Source organism: Rhinolophus ferrumequinum, chromosome 26, assembly GCF_004115265.2.
Source record: "Rhinolophus ferrumequinum isolate MPI-CBG mRhiFer1 chromosome 26, mRhiFer1_v1.p, whole genome shotgun sequence".
In the NCBI taxonomy this organism is placed as follows: domain Eukaryota; kingdom Metazoa; phylum Chordata; class Mammalia; order Chiroptera; family Rhinolophidae; genus Rhinolophus; species Rhinolophus ferrumequinum.
In genome coordinates this window covers 18616871-18639856 of record NC_046309.1, presented here as the reverse complement: position 1 = coordinate 18639856, position 22986 = coordinate 18616871, and the positions used below count along the sequence as shown (strand labels likewise).

The window sequence follows — 22986 nt, the reverse complement described above, 5'->3', positions numbered from 1 at the left end:
GAGAAGGTCTGTTTTAAAGTGTGCCGTAAATCATCCTCCATCATGACAACGCTCTGTATCACACATCACTTTGGGCATGTGGCAATTTCTGGATCTGGCACAGTGCAACATTTGGCTCTTCCCCAAAGTCAAAATAATTCAGAACGTTGAGGCAGCCACGACAGCGCAACTAAAGACACTCACAAAAAAGGGTTTCCAGTACTGCTTCAGAAAGCGGGAAGACTGATGGGATAGGTGTGTTTGAAGAGAGGGGGAGTATTTTGAGGAGGATTAATGACAGTGTCTTTTACAGTAATAACTTTTTTATTTAAACATTCACCATATTGTTTGATCACACCTCATATATATATTATATACATATATATGAATCATAACATATATATGATTCATATATATATGTGACTTGTGAACTTGTGATTCATTTAAGGCAGAAAGACCCAGAAGGAAACAGCTCATGGGTGTAAATCAGGGCCCATTTTGAGATTCAAGTCACATATATATATATGATTCATATATATATATATATATATATACATATATATATATGAATCATATATATATATATATATGATTCATATATATGTACTGTGTTTCCCTGAAAATAAGACAATCAGCTCTAATGTATCTTTTGGAGCAAAAATTAATATAAGACCCAGTCTTATTTTACTATAATATAAGACTGGGTCTTTAATAATATAACATACTGTAATATAATATAACATAATATAATACCAGCTCTTATATTAATTTTTGCTCCAAAAGATGCATTACAGCTGATTGTCTGACCAGGTCTTATTTTGGGGAAAACACAGTATGAATACATATATATGAATAATATAGATAATTCTGTAAATTCAATGGATAATAGTAACCTATGTCAGAGTAAAAACTCCATAAGCTAAGGTTATCTGCCAACCTCTTAAATCTACCCACCTTGGGGGAAAAAAATACAGCAATCTCAGGTACATTACATGGGCCTTTTTTCTTCATTTTTGTCTTTCTTGAAAATCATTTCTTCCTTTTTCCCCCCTAAATGAATGTATCCCTTAAAATGCCCAAAAGCATCTTAAAATGTTCAATCACATAAAACAGAAAGCAGCCTTCATTTTTAGACACTTGCGCTATTTCATATACTATTGCTTTAATCCAATTTGGCAATTCTTAAATAGGTCCAAAATGCATATATAGTTCTGATAAGCTTTGAATAATAGTCCTCTCTTCAAAGAAAACAATACTATTAATTAATATACAACTGGTTAAGTTTAAACTAATAAATCACAATCAAGTAAATGTAGGTCTTCAGGAAACTGCCTTAACCATCCATGTCTTTACAATTCCATATTCGGCATTTATAATAAATCCCAATTCATGTGTGTGAATATATAAATATTCATGCATAGTGAAATGTGCACCTTTAAATGCACAGGATACATATGCAGATGTAAATGTGTTTTATGACATCAGCTTATAAAAATGTCTTATAGACATAGTATGTTGGTCTTGGAGAAGACCAACTTTTGATATCACCACTTTTAATATCACCAATTTTGATATCCATTAGATATAATATGTGTCATCATCATGGTATAATGCCATTGTGTAAGCTTTATCTATTAGCAACTCAGAATTATGTAAATGTTCTAGGAATGAAAGAAATTGTGAAGCCATGGTCAATAAAGCATTTCTATGTCAGTCATCATCTTTTCCTTTAACTCCATCGAGTTGCAATGACTTCCAAACCCATTTACCACTTGTGGGGCTTCCTCTGTATCCTCATTATAAGGATGACAAATTGCTTAGATAGACTGACTGCTACTCCAAGGCCAAGCAAAAGACACGCTTTGAAACCCAAACCAATGGCTCTGTCTACAGAGTTGCCCAAACTAACAATCAGCGTACTTAACCAGTTTCTTCTCCCCCATAAGCCTATGAAGAAGGCTAATTTCCAAGGGCAGCCCAAACAGCATGTTGCAGGCATGTTCAAGGCTGGGACAAGAAGTCTGGGCTCCTGGTGCTGAAGTCCAAGGTAGGCAGCTCCAGGGTCAGAGTATATGGGACCGAAGTCCAGAGATTCATTTAAGGCAGAAAGACCCAGAAGGAAACAGCTCCTGAGTGTAAATCAGGGCCCATTTTGAGATTCAAGTCACAAATCCGAGAAAAGTTAGAAAGTGATATTAAAAAGGGAGCATTTCAAGATATGAAACAAGGCCCTTTTGCCCTATTTATAAGGCACCAATCGGTGCTAATAAGTGTGTATAAGCCTGTGGAGGTGGAGACAGGACCTGCAGGTCACTGCAGCCAAACACCATATCTTCTAGGCCAAGGACTGTTCATGATTCTAAAAGCTCCACTCCCAACCTCCAAGTTCTATGCTTTCTTGTTTTCCAATTGTGACTATCTTCATCCTCATACATATCTAGTAAAACAACACAATACGACATCCACTTAGTTCAGTCGTCTGGGAAATGCTATTGATAATACAGAACTGTGGGTCCAATCATGCATTCAAGAGCCAGTCCATTTAGTGGAAACAGGAAAATCAAATTGTTTATTTTGCATCATCCAGAGCCAAAAAATTACTATGTGAATGTTATGCTTTTCAAGTAGCTGTACTGATGTTGGGTAGACATCATCATATTCCCAGGCATTTCTACACTTTGTCACTTTGGTATATTATTTTTTAAACTGCCTTTTCTTCTTGGAATCAAATTTATTTATCCTTTTGGGATGCTTAATTCCTTAATGTCAGTCAATTTTTTTTCCATTAAGCAAGCAAGTTCTTTGTTTTTTCCACTAAATTCTTTAATCAGCTTTTGTTCAGAAACTGTTTATTTCTATCTGCATTACGAATGGTAGACTGAACCAATCTATCAACCCAAGATAATACCAATAGGGATTTTGTCAGTTCGTCCTTTCCTCTCAGGACCAAAGATACTGGATTCTGTATTTTTGAAGAAAGGAAATAATAGGATTAGACTAAGACTGAGGACAAGAGGATGTCAGACCAAAGAAAGGCGTCTTCTAGAGCTTTCCCATTTTATACGGGGAATTGTAATCCCATTCACGCTAAATGTTTTGACTGCGCACATTATGCAAAAAACATTAGAGGCTAGAATATTTTGTTACCATAGTTCTGCCTACTGGGAACCATAATTAAAGCACATTTGAGCAAATGCAATTTTATTTGTTATTAAGCAACTAAAAGCTTAGTCAACCTTGCGAATATAGCGAGCGTTATTTTAGGATTACAATACGAGCCGGCCAGCTATTCAATAAACTTTATTAGTCCCGATCTTGATTAGCAATTCCGCCTATATTCCTATCGTAGGAGGCATCTATGCTATATAACAGTGCTTCTCAAACTTTAGGATGCATCAGAATAACCTGGAGTGCTTGTTAAAACACATTACTGAGCCCTGCTTCCAGAGTTTCTCATTTCTTAGATCTGGGGTAGGCTCCTAAAACTTGCATTTCTACTATGTCCCTAGGGGATGCTGATGCTTCTAGTCGGCAGACTATACTTGAAGAGCCACTGGCATCAAACTCACCTGGGTTCATATCCTGGCTCTTCCACTAATATCTATGTGGTCTTGAGAAGGTTATTTCATGTCTCTAAGCCTGAATTTTTTAATCCACATACTGGGGATAACAATATCTATCCAATAGGCTTGTTGTGAGCATTAAATGAGACAAAAAACATGGAAAGTGCTTAGCCCCATTCCTGGCATAGGGAAAAGTCAATGCATGGCAGCAGTTTATTATTGTTGTTAATTGGGAAAATATGCCAAGAGCTAGTTCAAAGTATTTATCATCAGCAGTGTGCATAAGATTCACTTGGAGAGCTTTTGCAAAATTCATACAATAAGACACCCCCACTCTCACAGATTCTGATATAGTCCCTATTTAGTTGACACTAAGATGCCGTTGATTACAAGATGCACTATTATTTTACTGATAAGAAAGAAAATTCTGCAATTATACCATGATTAAACTAATGGAAAGTACATTCGCGTTTCAGAAATGAGAAACTGGGAAGAAATGTGCATCCTGGAATCGATAAAAGACAATGGGTACTGATGTGAATTTGGGCTTGCTTCCCAGGTTATTGTGATATGCAGTTCTGGTTGAGAAACACTCGCTTAGTCAATGTGACAACTGCAAGCAGACCTCCAAGGTCAGGCGCCTGGAAGTTGGGAGAGCCGGCAGGGCGGAAGCCCATCCTTAGAACCGTAACATAGCCCAATATCATAACCCACCATATGATTCCATAGGCTGCTACTGAAAGAAAAACATTCCCATTTGTTTTGATAGCAGCATTCACCCTCTCATGTTGGAAGAGGCTTTCCCACTGAATGCAGTTACCCACGTGATGAGAACAAATCAGTCCATTGACAGAGCTAATCAGATCACAGGAGAGCATAACGGAGTCAGCAAGAAGGTGTCAGGCCAAGATAGCATTTTCTTATCTAAACATGAATTCCAACCCTGAGATTTGAAGAGTACTGGGGAACACCTTTAAGAGAAGCAAAACACGGCTTACTTTCAGGGGAGTAGGGAGGATGGTAGAGGTCACACATATTACCAGAACTTGGCCATAATAGGTTTTTACTTTCCATCGTGATTTTTAAATTGTAGTTTTTAAAGTGTTGTAAAACATAAAGAGCTGATTTTGTATAATCTGATTAGTCTATCAAGTTTATGGCAATTGCGATTTCCCTTCACTCTGGGAATCTTGGATGAAGACATGAGTAGCATATGACCTCCCTCAACTTCACACGAATGCCCTCACCCATAGGAAATACACGTGTTCTGTAATGCACCATAGAACATGGCCATATTTTCTGACATTTTTGCTTGGGAGATAAGAACTTTTAATAACTCCAGTAAATGGCCTCCGGTAGTCTCCATGCACAGAAACTAATTATAACAAGAAAATAAAATAATATTCATCCTAACTTCTGAAAATTCTAAGAATGTAAATCTCTAATGAAATGTTAAAGTAAAATCATAGCTCTATTTGCAAATTTTCAACCATGAAAATTTCACTTTAACTTGTGATTATCTTGTGATTACCCAGCCCCTCCTACAACGAATGGGATCGCCAACAACTAATAGTCTTCTAGTTAGGACTCAATCCAGATGGACAAAGATAAGATGTGTAAGTCAGGGAGTATAAAGGTCCAAATAGTGGCAAACCAGTGCAATGACTATTAAAATGAAAAGTGCATGAGTATGAATGTTTTTGTCATTTTCTTACTGCATTGGTACCACACATACATACACACAAAGTCAATGAAATCTATACTTCCCCAAATATTTTTTTGTACCTTGGAAATCTCTGTTGGTCCTGGCTCATATTAAATTCCTTTCTATAGTTATACATTCAATATTTGCCATAATATTTTTTAAACTGTGATGTTCTTAAATTTTCACGCTTCTAATTGCAGAATGGGAAATACAAGATATCATGAAACTCAACAAAAATCTCTACCTAATTTAAATGACTGAACATGTAGAATATAATTTAATATAAAATGTTGTCACTAGAATAAGGACATCTTAGACGCAGTCACACTGGTCATAGAGACCAGGGAGGAGGAAGCAGCAAGATCTTTATAGGAAATTAGTCCCAGTTTTACTATAAATATAGAGGACAGCATTTTTTTTTTATTGATCTGTCTTAAAAAGTTTAGTTGCACCATGAATGCAACCATTATCTTCCACATAAGAAGATAATGACTGGTCTTGCAATTCTTCAATTCCATCCACCACAGCAACATCCAAATAACTTATTGGCACACACTTTTCCCCAAGGGTTTATCTTCATTGAGAGATTCTTCGTGCACCTTACCTATTTTTGTGTATAAACTTCCAAAAGTTTTATCACATTGGTGTATGGGACATCTTTCAATATTTTTAGTCTTTTTTTTTTTTTTTTTTTGTAAGCCAAAAGAGAAGCCTTAAGAGATATGCATTAGCAACGGTTTGGAGATTCTGATTTGTTTTAACAGAAACATCAATTATTTCAAGTCCTCTGCTGATTAGAAACTAATAGATCTCACTTGATATGTCAAAGCATTTTGATACTATGTTTTGCAATCCTATAAAATGCCATTGCCATTTCTAATAATTATCTGAATGTTCAGCTTTGCCAATATTCTTCTCTCAGTCTTCTGTGTCTCTTAGGGAATCAAACAGTATTGCTTGTTTAAGAAGAAATACGCTAAAAAGAGGATGACACAACAATTTCAGGAAGAAAGAGTAACAGTCAAATGACCTTTCCTTCTCTGGAATAATTCCTAGGATTATAGAAAATGTAGAGACCTAACACACATCACCTTCAGAGAGACCTTTAGATCTTTCAACTTAACCTGTAGCCAAAATGGAATAAGCAGAAGCTGAGTGCCTGAGTCGTAAGGCAAATTTGAAACAAACAGCTGTTGAAACTGCTTAGCACCCAGAGGGTGCTAATTAATGGAACATCAACCTGGTTCTAGGTTTCCAGCATCGTAAAAGGATTCTTTCCTGGGATCCATCTGTTTCAACATTTTACTCAATGTCCTGTATGAAAATATTAGAGAGGACTTCATAAAATTTGTAGGAGGGAGAGTGACCATATTGGATGACCGAATCAGGATTGAAAAGGAAGCTGACCGATTAGAAATGACAGTTAAATCTAATGAGATGAAAGGTAATAGCAATCAATTTAAAATGAGGTGATTAAGTCCAAAGGGACAGCTGTTTTGTACAGAACAGACAGTAGCAACAGCTTAGTAGCTAGCAATCCATGCAATTTATTCTATAGAAAGGTTAATATGAATCAACAGTGAATGGAATGTTTGTTGAACGAATGAATAAAGGTAGTGTAGAATCAATGAGAGAGGAGGGGAACGGAGGGAAGGGGAGGGGAAAAAAAAGAAGGAAAAGGAGGAGGAGAAAGGAGACCCACTTGTCTCTGGGCAGCCCAGACCACCCTTGCAGGACAAGTATGGACAAGCTGGGTACATTCAGCTGACATGTACAAACGCTCGAATCAATAACATCCAAGACACTTTTGAAAGAATCGGGCTTATTTAGCCTTGGAGATCTAATAATCATGTTCAAATATCCTAAGAACTTTAATAGAAAAAGAATTGGAGGTGGTGTTGTTTGACCCAATAGTTACAAGTAACACGAATGAGTGGAAGACTCAGAGGAGCAGAAGTAGATTCTGTAAGAGTATCTCAGTGTCTCAGTTCTCCAAGGATGGAATGGCTCAGCTTGGCAGCTACTGACCACTCTGTCCAGACGTTGGAGTCCTGACTAGAAGATCCTTGACAAGGTTTTTGCAAAACTAATTAAAGCATAAAATAGATGGTAGGTCTGGATGATCTCTGGAAGTCCCGCCCAACCTCAAGATTTCAATATTCAGACATTTTCCTGTGGTACAACTTAGATTCTTGCAAAAGATATTCTCTTATAAAAACAACGAAAATGAATGGTTAGCTTCAGGGAGGTGAACCAAGTCTTTGGGAAATCCTAAGAGAATCCTTTATTTTCGTGCCTGTTTACTCTTTAGAAAGCTAATCTCATTCCCTAGGAAGGTATTAATATCTCTTTGTCCGCCGCTATCCTGGCCGATTTGGGGAATTTACACATAGCATGCTTTATCTTGTGAAATATAATAGTCTGTCCAGCGTTCTTCCTTTGTGAGAAATTCCCTATTCACTTTCATAAATTATGTGAATGGATCTGAAGCGTACTTTCTTCAATAGAGACTATTCCCCAAAGTAGCCTGAAACATGCCAAACATTGGCTCCTACACACGGTTCAATACATGATATTGATAGGTATTATCACTGGGTGAATTCAGAATGCGAGGCCTATTTCACACACTCCTAAACAATTCCCTCCTTCTCCCACGGCCCAGTCACAGAAAGCTCAAGGAAATCAGAATAATTTGACTATTTGCCTACACAAGCTATAACTAACCAGGTAAATCTGCTAAAGCAAACCCCAGTAGAGCAATCCAAAATCTAACAGAAACTAAATAGACATAATAAGTCTGATAAATATTTCTCTAATTTAATAAGTCTTTTAAAATATCTAAGTATCTTTTACCTGCAGTACTTTAATATTCAAAGATGTTGCTTTTCCATTTTGTGAGTTCCTGGGTGTCCAAGTGTTTATTTTGAGTTTATCATAGGTGCCTCATCCATCTTGTAATGACCAGATGCAATTATTATTTACCATGGTACAAAGAAAGGTGAGCAGAATCCCTAAGCCGTGAATTCTTTCAGGGGTGTTTACCACGCCCAGAGTGTTCCCTAACATGTATGTTCATCAAAACGCTCAGCGTAAACACAACTTTGTCACTAACTAGGGTTTGGGCCCCAGGTACCTCACTGGTCTCCTTCCCTGACGAGGTAACCTGCACCTCATGGGAGTGTGGCAGACTCCTCCTGTCCCTTGGGCAAAGGATGAATAAAAACAACCCTAGCAGCTAACCCTTAATTCCTTTCCCCAAGTCCCACTCCAATCCCAGGCCCTGATAGAATCTGCCCAGAGCGGCCAGGCTTTCCTAACTGGAGAAGTCTCCCTACACATCTGTGTTGTACAATGCAGTAGGCGCCAGCCATGTGCAGTTAGTTCAATTTCATTTTAAGTTAATTCAAATGAAATAAATTTTAAAGTTCACTTCCTCAGTCATACTAGCCTCATTTCAGAGGTCCGTAGCCACAGCTGGCCGGTGGCTGGCATGGAGAACATTTTCTTCCTTCTCTACTGGAGGATTGCTCCAGGATCCCATCTTGACTGGGGGTGACATTGTTCTTGACTTGGGCAAACACTGTTCTTGGAGTTGATCAGACTCTATCTCCTGCTAAATATCAAAGTGTGCAACTCAGAGTGTGCAGACGCTCATTTATTCATTCAACAAACACTTATCAATTCCTTTTCTAGCTGCTGGATATAAAACCATGAACAAAACAGACACGGTACCTGCTCTCGTGAAACTTAGTTCTAAGGGAAAAACCAACAGGTAAAGAGCTAATGGAAAAAGACTATTTCAGATGTAAGATTCAATCTCCCTGTTAGCCTCCTAATGACAAGAGTTGGTTTCATTCAAGTGACCACAGCCCCAGGGCAATGGGCCCACATGACATTTTTCCGGTGGCAACACATGGTTTTAGGATTTATTTGAGTCTAGTGTTCTTTTCAGTCTTCTTCTCTTCAGAATTTCTACCCACAGCTTAATCCTTGCCTGTGTCCTTGGTTCTTTCTTAAAGCATTCTCCAGGCTTTATATTTCAATTATCACGTTTGGGTGTGACTCCTCCTAACTACTTATATTCCCAAACAGTACAACAAACTACTCCATACTACCTCCTGAAAGACCCCACTCCCAGCTTCTTCACCTTGTCGTTAGAGCTTCAAGATGTCTCTTAAACTAATATCTTTCTTCCATTCTCAGTGGATATACAATCTAGACTGTCACTACTCATTCGTGAATTACTAAAGCAACCTCCCAGAAAGATTTAATGTCTCAATTTCCCTTCCTTGCAATTGACCATGCACACTAAGTCATGATTAATCTTAAAATGGTCTGTCATCACCCCTGTCTGTCTTCTCTGCACTGGAAGCAGCTTTCTGGACATGGCTCGCCACCCCCTGAAAGTGTATATCTGCCTCTCCCCCTTCCACCTCTCAGCTCTGGGCCAACCACTCTGCAGTGACTGAAGCGACCCACCAGAGACACTGACAGATGAGAACTTCAGCAGCTCGGCAGCCTCATGTCCCCTGACCTCATTAGCCCTAGCAGCAGCTTCCAAACCAGTGCCATTTCAAGGGACATTGACACAGCAGCCAAGTTCATTGGGGCTGGGGCTGCCACAGTAGGGGTGGCCGGCTCTGGCCTGGGGTTAGGACTGAGTTTGGAGCTTCCACATTGCTTATGCCAAGAACCCTTCTCTGAAGCCTCAGCTCTTCTCCTGAGCCGTGTTGGGCTTTGCCCTCTGGAGACCCTGGAGGTCTTTGACCTGACAGTGGCCTTTCTCATCCTCTCTGACATGCAAAGGAGCCATCTCCAGCTCTCATAGTTCTTTCTTCCACATCTTGTCTGACCTGTTATGTCCCTTTCCCTGTACCTCTCCAAGCAGCCTGGGAAAAGTGGTTGGCTCACGGTTCAACAGAGGAAAGACAAATAAATACTACACGAATAAGAAAAAAAAAAAAGTAGCCTGTCATTACCCTACCCAAAAATCTGTCATGGTACCTTGTGAACTATAGAATCAAGTTTCTTTTTCATGAACTTATTGCTTTGGGAGATAAGGCTAACACTGAATAATTCTGTTATTAAAGTGACTGTTTCATTTAGGAGTAAGAATTATAACCTGTTTGGTCTCTGAAAATGATTTTAAATTTTTCAGGCTGATGTACCTCTTGGCTCTTATGACATATTATGTACCTACATATATCTCCTCATTTTATCTACTTAAAGTGTTTCTAATCATCTTCCTCCCACAGTTTCTAGCAAACTCTTCTTTCACAACAGAGAGAGAGAGAGAGAGAGAGAGAGAGAGAGAAACGAGCTTATAAAGGTAATTTACTGAGTTCACTGACACAAATGGGAGTTTTAAGAAGTACAGAAAACTATTTTAGCATATTCTGGCCAATTTTATATACCGTTCCCATTGTCGTGCCACCCACATGAAGCCTACACTGTCTTTTTCCATGGCGTCCGAAGCCCAACAACTTGGGTTAGAATGACTTTCTTCAGACAACGTTTGTATCAACAGCTACAAACGAAAACCAGCTCGGCATCCGGTCAGAGGATCCAGTAGTGACTAGTAAGTTTGCCAGTGTTCAGGATGCTAAAAACTAAAAAACACAAACTCATCCTTTATTGTGATCTCAAACTCAATATTTATCTTCTATGTATTTTAAATGTCCAAAGAGCAAAATTGTGTTTTGACTTCATTAGGTACTGAGGCAGAACTAATGAAAGAGTCCTTATTAAAATGTGCTAGTTACCTTTTCAAAAATATCTATTTCCTTTTTCATGAGGGTTAATTATATAAAAGAAAATTCAAGTCTCATTTGTTGTTATCCTTACCTGCCCTAGCAATCAAGAGAAAAGAAGATTTTCTTATCTTTCTGTCATATTTTATTGCAGTTGAATTAATTCTTGTAGTTATATCCTTACTACAATTATACAAGTTAATTGATGCTTAAAATTACTAACGTCCAAATTTGCAATATTTTTTTCATAATAATTACTGTTCCTATTACCATGAATCTACTAGACTCTGAGAAACTATGTAGACTTTCACTCAGATCCCTTGACATATGTTCAAAATTATTAATATACAAACATATACACATAATATAATATACATTACTATACATAAACAATTCTATTCGATGAGACTAGATCCTAACCAATCACTGTTTAACCCATTTCTTAGTACCATTTGACAGGAGCTTCAGGTCACTAGAATTATCTTCATTGACTTGGAAAAGAACAGAAGACATAAGTTATGTCACAGGTCACTAGCAAATACTTAATTGTGCTTAAATGCTTCTATATCTGTATGACAATATTTATTTAACAAACACCTATATAGCACTTACTATGCCAGGCACTGTTCTAAACATTTTATAACTGTTAATTCTGCTCTACTTCATCGCAACATTGTAAGTTAGGTAGTGTCATTGTCCTTGTTTTACAAATGGGGAAACTGCAGCCCAAAAGGGGTTACGTGTCTTGCCCAAATCCCTAGAGCTAGTAAATGGCACATTCAGAATTTGAACCTAGAAATCTGGCTCCAGAGTTTGAGCTCCTAAGCACTCTGCTTGGCTGCCTGTCAATATTCAAAATTATTCCCATATTTGGAATCTAATTTCTATATAAGGATGTTACAGCTTATAATTAAAAAAAAAAAAAAACATTTCCCATTGATATCTGAAATCGCTTTGTGGCTGCTCCCACACAGATACCCAAGGTCTCTCTGACCCCCCCACCCTATGGCTCAGGTGCCCCCCTGCTGTGCACCATCCAGCTCTGTGCCTTCTCCTGTGGTGGCACCTACCACGATTACTGCCTATTAAATACTAAGTTACTTAAGAGCAGGGAATATGCCTTCCCACAGTTGCATCTCCAACACACTGCACCTGTACAGATAAAGCATTGTTAAAAATCATCCAGCAGCCAAAGAGTTAAACTGATTTCTTATCAAAGTATGACACCTATAATAAATATCTTCTCTTACCCATGGGTGTATGCACCCAGCCCATCTTTTAAATTAGCAAGTGTATGGAAATAGGCTTCTGATTTGACGGAAATGATACTGCAGAAAAGTAAGTGGATGAATGGTCCACTCCCGTCTTGGCATAGAGCTTTCAAAATTGGGGGTGGGGAGTTGGACTTAAAAATACTAAAAGTCCTTGTCTGAAGAAGAGCCAGCACAGCTGCACTGAGCATTTCAAGCTAAAAGTCAAGGAACATATACCAGGCAACTGTAACAAAACACCTCCTTTGAAACCTGGCAGCAAGCAAACAATTGCCAGCTAGCACATTGCTCTCCCCGAGAAACGACGTTATGTCATTTTGTGAAAAGGACATCAAAACAACTTGTCAGTTTAACAAAGGATTTAGATACACCACAGGAAGACTTTCATGTACCACTTTAAGTATGTCCAAAAATTGCTATAGAAACTCTTAAGCCATAATAATTTGAACCTAACTAGACTTATTAACCAACATAAACTATAACTTTTCTAAAATGTCTACTTCTTTATAAGTAGAAAAATTTGTCAGAAAATTCCTATAAACTCTTGGAAAATAGAGTTCTACAGAGAAATGGTGATTTATTTGCTTTCATTCAGCCAACATTCACTCATCATATTGTTAATTATGTACCTATTATGTGCTAGGTACTCTATCGGGTGTACTTATATGAATCATTTTTCCTGGCAATAAAACCATATTTTCTAATTGGGTTCGTAATGCCAAGATTTTTGTCGAATGTAACAGCATTAGATAGTGACTTCTTTGTATGCATGAAAAAGAAGAGCAGAATTTTAGTTGACATAAATAATCCTATATTTTATCTTGAATGGCAGGAACATACATAAGTATATATCAGCTTATACATGTAGTTTGAATGTTCTGATTAACTATTCATTTTGCATTTTTTGCCTAACTTGATCAGTCAATTCACTGAAATAGTACAATTGGCTTTGGCACTTAGATCGGGTCGACCATGCGTCCATAAGAAGAGATAGCTGAGTGGGCACTGGAAGACCACACCCTCCTAGATCATAAGCTCCTGAAAGTAAGTACCATGACTTCTGTAGCTCTGTAGCTGGATGTATTTCCTACACAGAGTGTGCACTGATATATGATTCTTTGAGTGAATGAAAGAATGACCCCACATAACTGCTCTCAAACACAGATAAATATGTGCCATTTATAAAAATTTCCAGGGGTACCAGATATGCAGATGGCCATTTGGCCATTACCCTTATAATAGTAACCCTTCCTAAATGCAGACATCATATTGAAGTTCTTAAGACAAATTAATTTGCAACTAACTAGATGATTTCACCAAGACAAGCTATAACTTTACTAGCAACTGTTAATTTCTGTGAGACTTCTTTAATTCTCTTAACTTTTCATCACTGATTGCTTTGTTTTTGAGTTTTACGATTTTTTCATCTTTGAGGCTATTCTGATTATTAAGTTAGAGGCTAACAAAATAATAAATAACTCTGCTTCTTGGTTACCAGCTTCAATGTGTGATTATTCAAGCTTATCTCCTTTTTATAACTTTGATTGTACTATGATATGATGTCGGCACCTCCAGTCATGCTATCCTGTACCCATTCTACTATAATACATGTTTGCCTTGTCTCCCAACGGAAAGCTAGAGCAGGGTCCAGGTTCCTGTCCTTTCTTGTCATCCTCACACCCTGACAGGATGCACACTATTGAATCCATTCCAGGGGCACGTTTGGGAAAGATAATATAGTGCTGCAAAAAAAATGGGGGGGGGATGGGGGGCAGAGAAAAGCATCCCAAAGGCCTCTGCTAGAAAATTGAATTAGAGCTTCTAAGAGAAGTGAAATATACTCCTTCATTCTCTCTATTTCAATCACCACCTTTAAAATGTATCCATAGTCCTGTTCTACTAGTGCTAAACTGGCAGCAGTGGTATTATGTAATATGATTGTGTCAGACACTCTTGTTTAGCCAAACAGCCATTCCCTGGCCCCAGCCACCTTCTTCTGTGGTTACAAACAGTAATGGTTAATTTCCTTGCTTCCCTTGCAGCCAGGGGTCCCCATGTGACACAGTTCTGGCTGGCACTGCCACTTCCCCTTCTTCCAGTCTTGAACGTATAATGCCTAGATCTGCATTGTGTATTTTGCAACCATGAAGAAAAAAGCAGGAAAATGAAAAGCCCACTTGTTATAGACAGGGAAACAGAAGATAAAATAGTATTATTGAACAACTAAGCCAAAGCAAGCAACCGTTTACTTTCAGATAGCTTGATGTGAGAAAAGAAGACTTTGTTCGTGGAAGCTACTGTTACAGCCAAATGCCTTCCAACTGAGACGCTGGTTAAGACAATCATGGTTTAAATCGTGGTGCTGCCTTTTACTAACTGTGTGGCAGTGGGCAAGTTACTAAACACATCTAAACTTCAGTTTCTCATCTGTAAAATAGGCATAAATGCAATTGTTACTGTAGGATTGCTGTGAACCATTGTGAGAAATATGAGATAATGCATGTAAAGTAATTCAGATTGAACTTGGCATATAGTATTACTCTCAAACATTGAAGACACACTTTAATACTAAAATATAAACACTTAGGAATATTTTAAAAGCAAATGTTGCTTCTTCACCCCCCTCCCAAATAATTACATACAAAAAATTAAATATTTAGAGTGTTTGAGAATTCAATTACTTACCAAATAATTCTCACTCTATATACCTTTAAGCTCAGGACATCTACAATTAGCACTAAAATGCACAAGTATACTCATGTGTGATTAAATTAGGTGGTACAAATACCAACTAATAATTACTATAATTTAAATGTTTATATTGTTCTAATTATTGTCACTAAACACATACTATTTTCTCAAGCACAAAGATAGACTGAAACAGCTTATAGAAACCCCGAAACTTTCTTTCACCGCCTCACTCAGAAACCCGAGGGATTGTGAATCTTCAGTGTTTCATTTATTAGGTTATTTTCAGGACATTCCACCATTTCTCTTGGAACATTGAAGAAAACAGCAGGTTTTTGGCTTGGGTTTTGTTTTGTTTTAGTCATAAGCATTTTAGCTTCATTTCAACAAGATCATCATTCCAATTATTTCTCTTTGGGAGCTCATCTTGTAAGACCAATAAAAGACTGTTCCCAAGCCTAGAGACTTTCCATTTATAGCTTCCATTAAGCCTCTTAAAGGTAGGTATTTATTCCAATTAAATATTTAAAAGGTAGGTCCTTTTATGAAATAGCGTTTTTATTAATTCAAAAAGAGATAATTACTTATACTTCTAAATCCTTCCTAATAGGATTTGCGTTGACCTACAATAAAAGACATAAATAAAGATTGTTAAAATAAATCAAAACATACCAAAGCACTACAAAAGAGGATGTAAATATAAAAATTATCATTGTTGTAATTATGCACAAAATTTAGCTTTGAGCTGTCATGAAACTAAGACAAAAATGGAAATACATTTGACTAAATAATCCTCATTACTTTATAGAGCAGATCTATAATACTTTTGTAAACTAATTCTAAGTTTGTAAGTGTGGACTTGGTACTAAATTCCAGTAGGAATGTATCTTCTGGGCCCTTCTTCAAGGACAATTGAGTTTCATAATACACAGTATTTTCATCAATGAGGTTCAGTGGCTGCTTTGAGCTTCAATAAAAGTCAATAGCATAATGTTATATCAATATTTTTTTAATTATTTTTAGCTATGGGACCTGGAAAATCAAATATTATATAGCAGCTTAATATGTATAATAGATAAGTAAGAACTTGTCTAAGTAAAACAGATGTAAAAGGCCTGAAGCTACCATAATCACTGATTACGGAATCTGGATAAAGAAAAGGCTTGTGTAGCCAATAATTTGATCATACCAGTTACAGATATAAAAATGCAAATAAGATGTCCCACAGCTAATATCACACTTAGTGGTGAAAGACTGTATGTTCTCTCCAAAAGACTGGGAAAAATCAAGGATGTCTGCTCACATCACTTCCTTTGAACATTGTACAGAATGTCCCAGCTAGTACAATAAAGCAAGGGAGGAACAGAAAATACAAGCTGTACAGATAGGAAAAGAAGAAATAAAACTGTCTTTATTCACAGATAACTTGACTGGGGATGTGGAAAATCTTAAGAATCCACAACAACAACCAAAAAAACAAAAGTCACTAGAACTAATGAGTTAATTGAGCACAGTTACAAGATTCAAGATGAATAAACAAAAGTCATTTGTATTTTTATATACAATTGGAAATTAAACAAAACATGCATTTACAATAGTATCAAAAAACCCCAAAATACTAAGAAATAAATTTAACAAGATGTGTACACGGGTAATACACTTAGAACAATATATTACTGAGAAAAATTAAAGTGGACTTAGATAAGGAGATTGCTGTGTACTGAACTGCATCTTGGTAAAACTCATGGGGAGAAGCCTTATCTCCCAGTGTGATGGTATTTGGAGATGGGGCCTTTGGAAGGTAATCGGGTTTAGATGAGATCATGTGGATGGGGCCCTCGTGATGAGATTAGTGCCCCTATAAGAAGACACACAGAGAGGTTATTTCTCTCTCTCTCTCTCTCTCTCTCTCTCTCTCTCTCTCTCTCTCTCTCCCTCCCTCCCTCCCTCCCTCCCTCCCTCCCTCTACACACACACACACATACACATACGTACACAGAAGAGATCATGTGAGCACAACAGCAAGATGGCAGTCACCTACAAGTCAAGAAAGAAGAAGCCTCGGTACAAAATTTACTGTGCTGGCAGCTAGATCTTGGACTTCCCAGACTGTAGAACTATGAAAAGATTAATTTCCAATTTTCACATCACCCAGTCTATGACATTTTGTTATGGCAGCCCTAAGACAGAGACATACCATGTTCGTGGATCAGAAGACAATATTGTTTAGATATCAATTCACTCCAAATTGTCCTACAAATTCACAACAATCCCAAATAAAATCCCAGCAGGCCTACATAGCCCAGTAATTCCACTCCTGAATATATACCCAAAGTAATTAAAAACAGGTACTCAAAAGGATATTTGTATGCCAGTGTTTACTGCAGCATAATTAACAATAGTGAAAAGGTAGAAACAACACAACTGTCCATCAGGAGATGAATGGATAAACAAAATGTGGTATATACATACCATAGAATACTATTGAGCCATGAAAAGGAATGAAGTTCTGATACATGCTACAACATAAATGAACCTTGAAAACACTATGTTAAGTGATATAAGCCAGGCACAAAAGACAAATATTGTATGATTTCTCTTATACGAAATACATAGAGACAGAAAGATTAGAGATTACCACGGGCTGGGAAAACTGGGTGTTACTGCTTAATGGGTACAGAATTTCTGTTTGCAGAATTTCTGTTTGGAAATAGTAGTGATGGTTGCAAAATCATTACATTGGGAATGTAATTAATGCCACTAACCATATTTAAAAATGATTAAAATGTTAACCTTCATGCTATATATTTTACCATAATAAATAAAACTTTGTTTACAAAAATACTCTAGAAAACATTTTCATAGAAATCTAGCTTTTTTATATATGAAAGTATTTTTAATTTTTTACATTATATTAATTTGCACTTTATCAAAGTACATTAAAATGTATGTGCTCTGAATATGATTACATTTTTTAAAATTATAAATCATTATGTTCAATAGAATCTAAATCATGAAAATATTGGTAACAGCGTAATTATACTTTTATTAAAAGAAATTACAGAAAACATTTTGTGGGATAAACATATAACTTATGAATTATAAATGTATTTTTAAATGTCATAGGCCGATCCACAAAACATTCAGACCTGCAATAGTAATTATTAATAATAATTAAATTCAGTCATCTTTCATATTTTGCCAACTTTTAGTCATAAAAAAATGTATTTTTTGAAGTTGTAGTTTGAAGATATATTTTCCAAGGTAGGAGGCTGGGACACATTTAACTGTTCATTGTTTGATTTATAACTTTTAAGTATTCAGTCATAAGGTATGTGGACCTCCACTTGTACTTGTGCCCTGACTCCTACAAATGTGTCTCCTCGGACCACAGATTAATCTCTGTAGGTCTCAGTCTGCTCATTTATAAACTGAGCTCTCATGGCTGTGGTGAGACCTGATCACGCACATCAAAAATTTGGAAATTACAAAGCATCATTCTAATATGTAAATTATTGTTTAGCACCACTATCTAAAAACACTTTTTAAATGTTGAATAAAAACCTATTTCCACATATCTTAGAATAACAGAATCTTTAAAGTTGAAAGAAACCTTACAGATAATATAGAACCACTTCTCTTTTCTTCCCTCAGCACTTTCTGAAACACCCCATTTTATTCTTTGATAGCTCACTATTTAGAGTTGAAATGTGCCCTTCCTTCCATCTTTGTAATCTGACCTTAACAGAGTCATCATGATTGCTACAAACTGTTCTTGAATGTTATCCACTTTGAAAATTGAGATAATTTTCTTTTTTTAATCTCTAAAGAAAAATATGTTAATGTTTTCTTTTATAGATTTCTTCAGCATTTTTATTATCCTAATGTTCTTTTAAAGTCATTTTATTTTTAAATTTATTTATTTATTTTTTTTAGTTACAGTTGACTAGAAATCTAGAAGTTAATTATAAAATATACATGAAAATACCTGGAATTGCCAAAATCATTAAAAAAAAAAAAAACTAAGTTGGAAGACATACATGCCTGATCTGAAGACTCATTATAATGCTACAATAATCTAAACAGTGTGGCATTGGTGTAAGTGTAGATATATAATCAATGGGAGTGAATAGAGTGCCCAGAATTATGTTCATATTTCATCAATTAAGTTTTGACAAAGTGCCAAGGTAATTCAATAGGGAGAGGAGTCTTTTCAATAAATGGGGTAGTATATCTATATATGCACACAAATAAATAACATTTGACCTTTCCTCACATCACAATACAATTAACTAAAAATGGATCACAGACCTAAATGTAAAAACTAAACCTGTGAGTCTCCTAAAAGGAAACTACTTAGCAAAAACTCAAAATTGATAAACTTCACCCAAATTAAAATCTGATCTTCACAAGTTCCATTAAGAAAATGAAAAGATAAGACACAAACTGGGAGAATCGGGGATGAAATGTTATATATGTATATGAATTCATATGTATATGAATTGGTATGTGTTTGTAGATACCAGGACTTATATCTAGAACTTAATAACCTATAAGTAAACAAGAAGACAAAAACCCATTTAAAAAATTGTCAAAAGATTTGAACAAACGCCTTATAAAAGAAAAGGTACAAATGGCCACTAAGTACTTAAAAAAAAAATTCACAACTACATTAGTCAACTGGAAAATGTACATTAAGGTACCATTACACAACCATTAGAATGGCTAAAAATAAAAAGTTTTTAAACTAGAGCAAATGGAAATCTCATATAATGCTGATAGAAAAGTAAAATGATGCGACAACTTTGTAAAACAGGTTGGCAGGTTCTTATAAAGTTAAACATATATCTGTCAGATGATCCAACAATCCCAAGGGTAATTAAATCATATGCAGATTTATGAATAACCAACCATAGCAGATTTATTCATAATAGCCAAAAAAAAAAAAAAAAAAACCAGTTTGAGGACAGAATTCAGAGTCACTGGCAGCACCAGGGGCCATCTTTCCATCATGCCCAGCGGGGAAATGTCCACATTATTTTCTGCCATCAGTGTACATATCCCAGGTAAACAGCTCGAGAGCCAGGACAAAAATTACACAGCATCTTCCTCCTAGAGAAAGAGAGCTGCTTTCGGCAGTGGGTACTTGAGATAGGACTCAGGAAACTTTTGTCACGACCAGCTCTCCAGAAGGTGAATTTTTTAGTAAACTATTTTATCTGTGAGTGATAATAAGCTGTTTGTGCATTTTTGTCATTTCCATTGCCTCCCTCGCCAAAAAAGCTCTCTAATTCTCAGTCTCCCACCTCCAAGATAGTCCCTTAGGAATTTTTTCAAAATCCCTAGTTTTCAACTAGAAATGATTTTAAAACATTGAAAGCATAACTAAAGTGATGGATTATGTATTCTTCATTGTGCAGATAAAAATTCATTCTGTAGCTTTTCTAAATTTCTTAATAAAAGTTCAGGCAGCTTCTAATACTAATATCAATACTAATATAGTCCTCAAACATTCATATTTTGTAACCCAAATCCTCAGAGGTCTATGATGGGCCTGGAATTAGGATTCAAGGATTTTAACACCTGGTGCACATAGATGTCAAACATAGTTTGAGAAACACTGTTCTAATGGCTTCACTGTTTCATTACTCTGCCAGAGACCCTGACAGAGATACTTACTCTTTAGTCTTCCAATGAGGTTGGAGTGAGTAGACAAGCAAGCTGGATAATAATCAAATATTATACATAATCAAAGTCAATTTAGTTACAATATACCTTTTTCAAGCTGTCCCTCATGAAGATGTACCATGATTATTTTTTCATGGGGCAACATATAACTCACTTCTGACCTTGCTTCTGTTAAACAAATTTTAGATACAAGTGACATTGATTCTATAAACAGCAACATCCTAGGAAAACAACTCATAAAGAATCTTTCCATTTGACTCCTAGAGAATGGCAACACAGATTGCTTTAAAAAAAAAAAAAAATACAACACTTGAAATAGCTTGCTGCTGCAGATTAAATTTCTTCTGAGAAAAGGTGTGAACTCTTACAGGTGGTATCCAGATGGGGAATTCGTCCCTTCCCACCCACATGAGAAAAATCTGTAAAACCTCTTCCACAACAGTGGAAGAAAGGGAAGACAATTGGTGCCAAGACATTTTGCAACTTCTGCCTTGCAAGAATACTACAACTCTTGGGGGTGATCTATATTATGTGTAACTTTGTAGTGTCAAATGGAACAGATAACTACACTACAAACTGAGTTGATGCCTAATTAATATGTCAAAGTGTAAATTTTAAACAATGGTAAGCAGATTAGCAATTTTCCACAATTATATCTGGTTTTGGTCTTGAAAATGACCAATCCAGCATAAACACACATGGGCTGCTGAGAGGCTCAGTAAATGGAAGGGAACTGGGAGTATAACAGAGAAAGGATCGGCCACAACCAGCCCGAGGGATGCCTTCTTAGCCTCTCATGGTTAAGGGGGTCGCCAATGATTTCACCAGTGGAGCTGACAGTTACTCACAGAACAACATGGAGTTACTGTTAGTTTGAAAACTCCCGGGAGATCCTGGGTGTAGCCTGAAACTCTCCCCCATGCATAGAGGACAGGGAGAGACTGAAGAAAGTGGCAGACCACTCCAGATTGGTAGGTGGCAGGTTTAAGAAGCAAGGAAACTTACTTGTGAGGCTTGTTTTAGCCGCATAACGAGTAGTTTTCCATACCTGCCCGCCAGAATCTTAAAAGATTACATAGAAGACTTAAGTGAATTCAGTTATGTACACAGAGGGCCTGAACTGGTTTCAGTCATGTACCCAGTGCAGTGAATCTCATCATACTTGTGTGTCCTTGGACAGCTGCTAGTGCAGGAAGGCAAGTGGAGCACACCTTCCAAGCACAGGGGAGAGAAGGAGGAGACTCCAATGGCCCAGGACCAGCTCAAGGGTCAAACTGGGGTCACATCTTCTTGATGACCTCCCCCAACAGTTATATTGGTATGTCATTTACTTTTACATTTTTCTTTATATATGCCTAAATTAATGAACAATTTCGTTCAGTTTAAACAGGTTATTTTACAGGGTACGGCAATGATGATACCATTTTCAGTAAATCCTTTAAAGAACTTTATAACCATAGGCGTTATGAAGAAAAGGTATTCAAACTAGGTGAATCCAATCAGTAATTGCCATTATGATAAAATAAGAGCACCTCTTTTTATTGGTGGCTCTTAACTTTTAAGAAAGAGTTTTTAAAAAATTCACTACGGTGTTTCCTGGAAAATGAGACCTAGTAGGACAATCAGCTCTAATGCAACTTTTGGAGCAAAAATTAACATAAGACCCAGTGTTTTATATTATATTATATTATATTATATTATATTATATTATATTATATTATATTATATTATATGACCTGGTCATATATTATAGTAAAATAAGACGGGGTCTTAAATTAATTTTTGCTCCACAAGATGCATTAGAGCTGATTGTCCAGCTAGATCTTATTTTGGGGGAAATACAGTATGAGTGCTTTATTCTATAAATTAAGCTATGTGACTGTGAATTTAATTAAACAAACTCAATAAATAAAATAAAATAAAAAATAAATTAGTAAGATAAAAGAACTCAATAGACAAGGTGTAAAATTGAATTACTATAGAAAACATTTGAGAAAAATCACAGTGAATGCAGAGAAAACATACAGAAACTAAAATAATCATAAGAAAAGTAACATAGATAGAAGGCAGAAAAGGTAGATAACATAATAAATGCAACAGAAAAAGTGTTCAAAGATATAGCACAATGAAGCTTCTCTAATATTAAGGGAAAAAATAAGTCAGTAGATTGAAAGGACACATGCAATTCCAAAAAAAAAAAAAATTGATAAACAACAATCATGCACAAGAAAGAGATTTGGTTAAGTTTTTGTCCTCCAACTTCGAGGATGAAGGAAAACAACTTAGTTTTCAGTTTTTACTATCTATTCTATCTGTAAATATAAGCATTGAGAGATTTCTAA

The 22986-nt window shown here is 36.4% G+C and overlaps 1 protein-coding gene and 1 pseudogene across 4 annotated transcripts in view; one reads left to right on the top strand and one right to left on the bottom strand.

The window, feature by feature from the left end:
• GRM8 (glutamate metabotropic receptor 8) overlaps positions 1–22986 on the bottom strand; it is a 682520-nt gene that overhangs the window by 423135 nt on the left and 236399 nt on the right. The gene's annotated exons all lie outside the window — the stretch shown is intronic.
• LOC117017960 (ATP synthase F(0) complex subunit C2, mitochondrial-like) lies at positions 8958–10075 on the top strand (annotated as a pseudogene).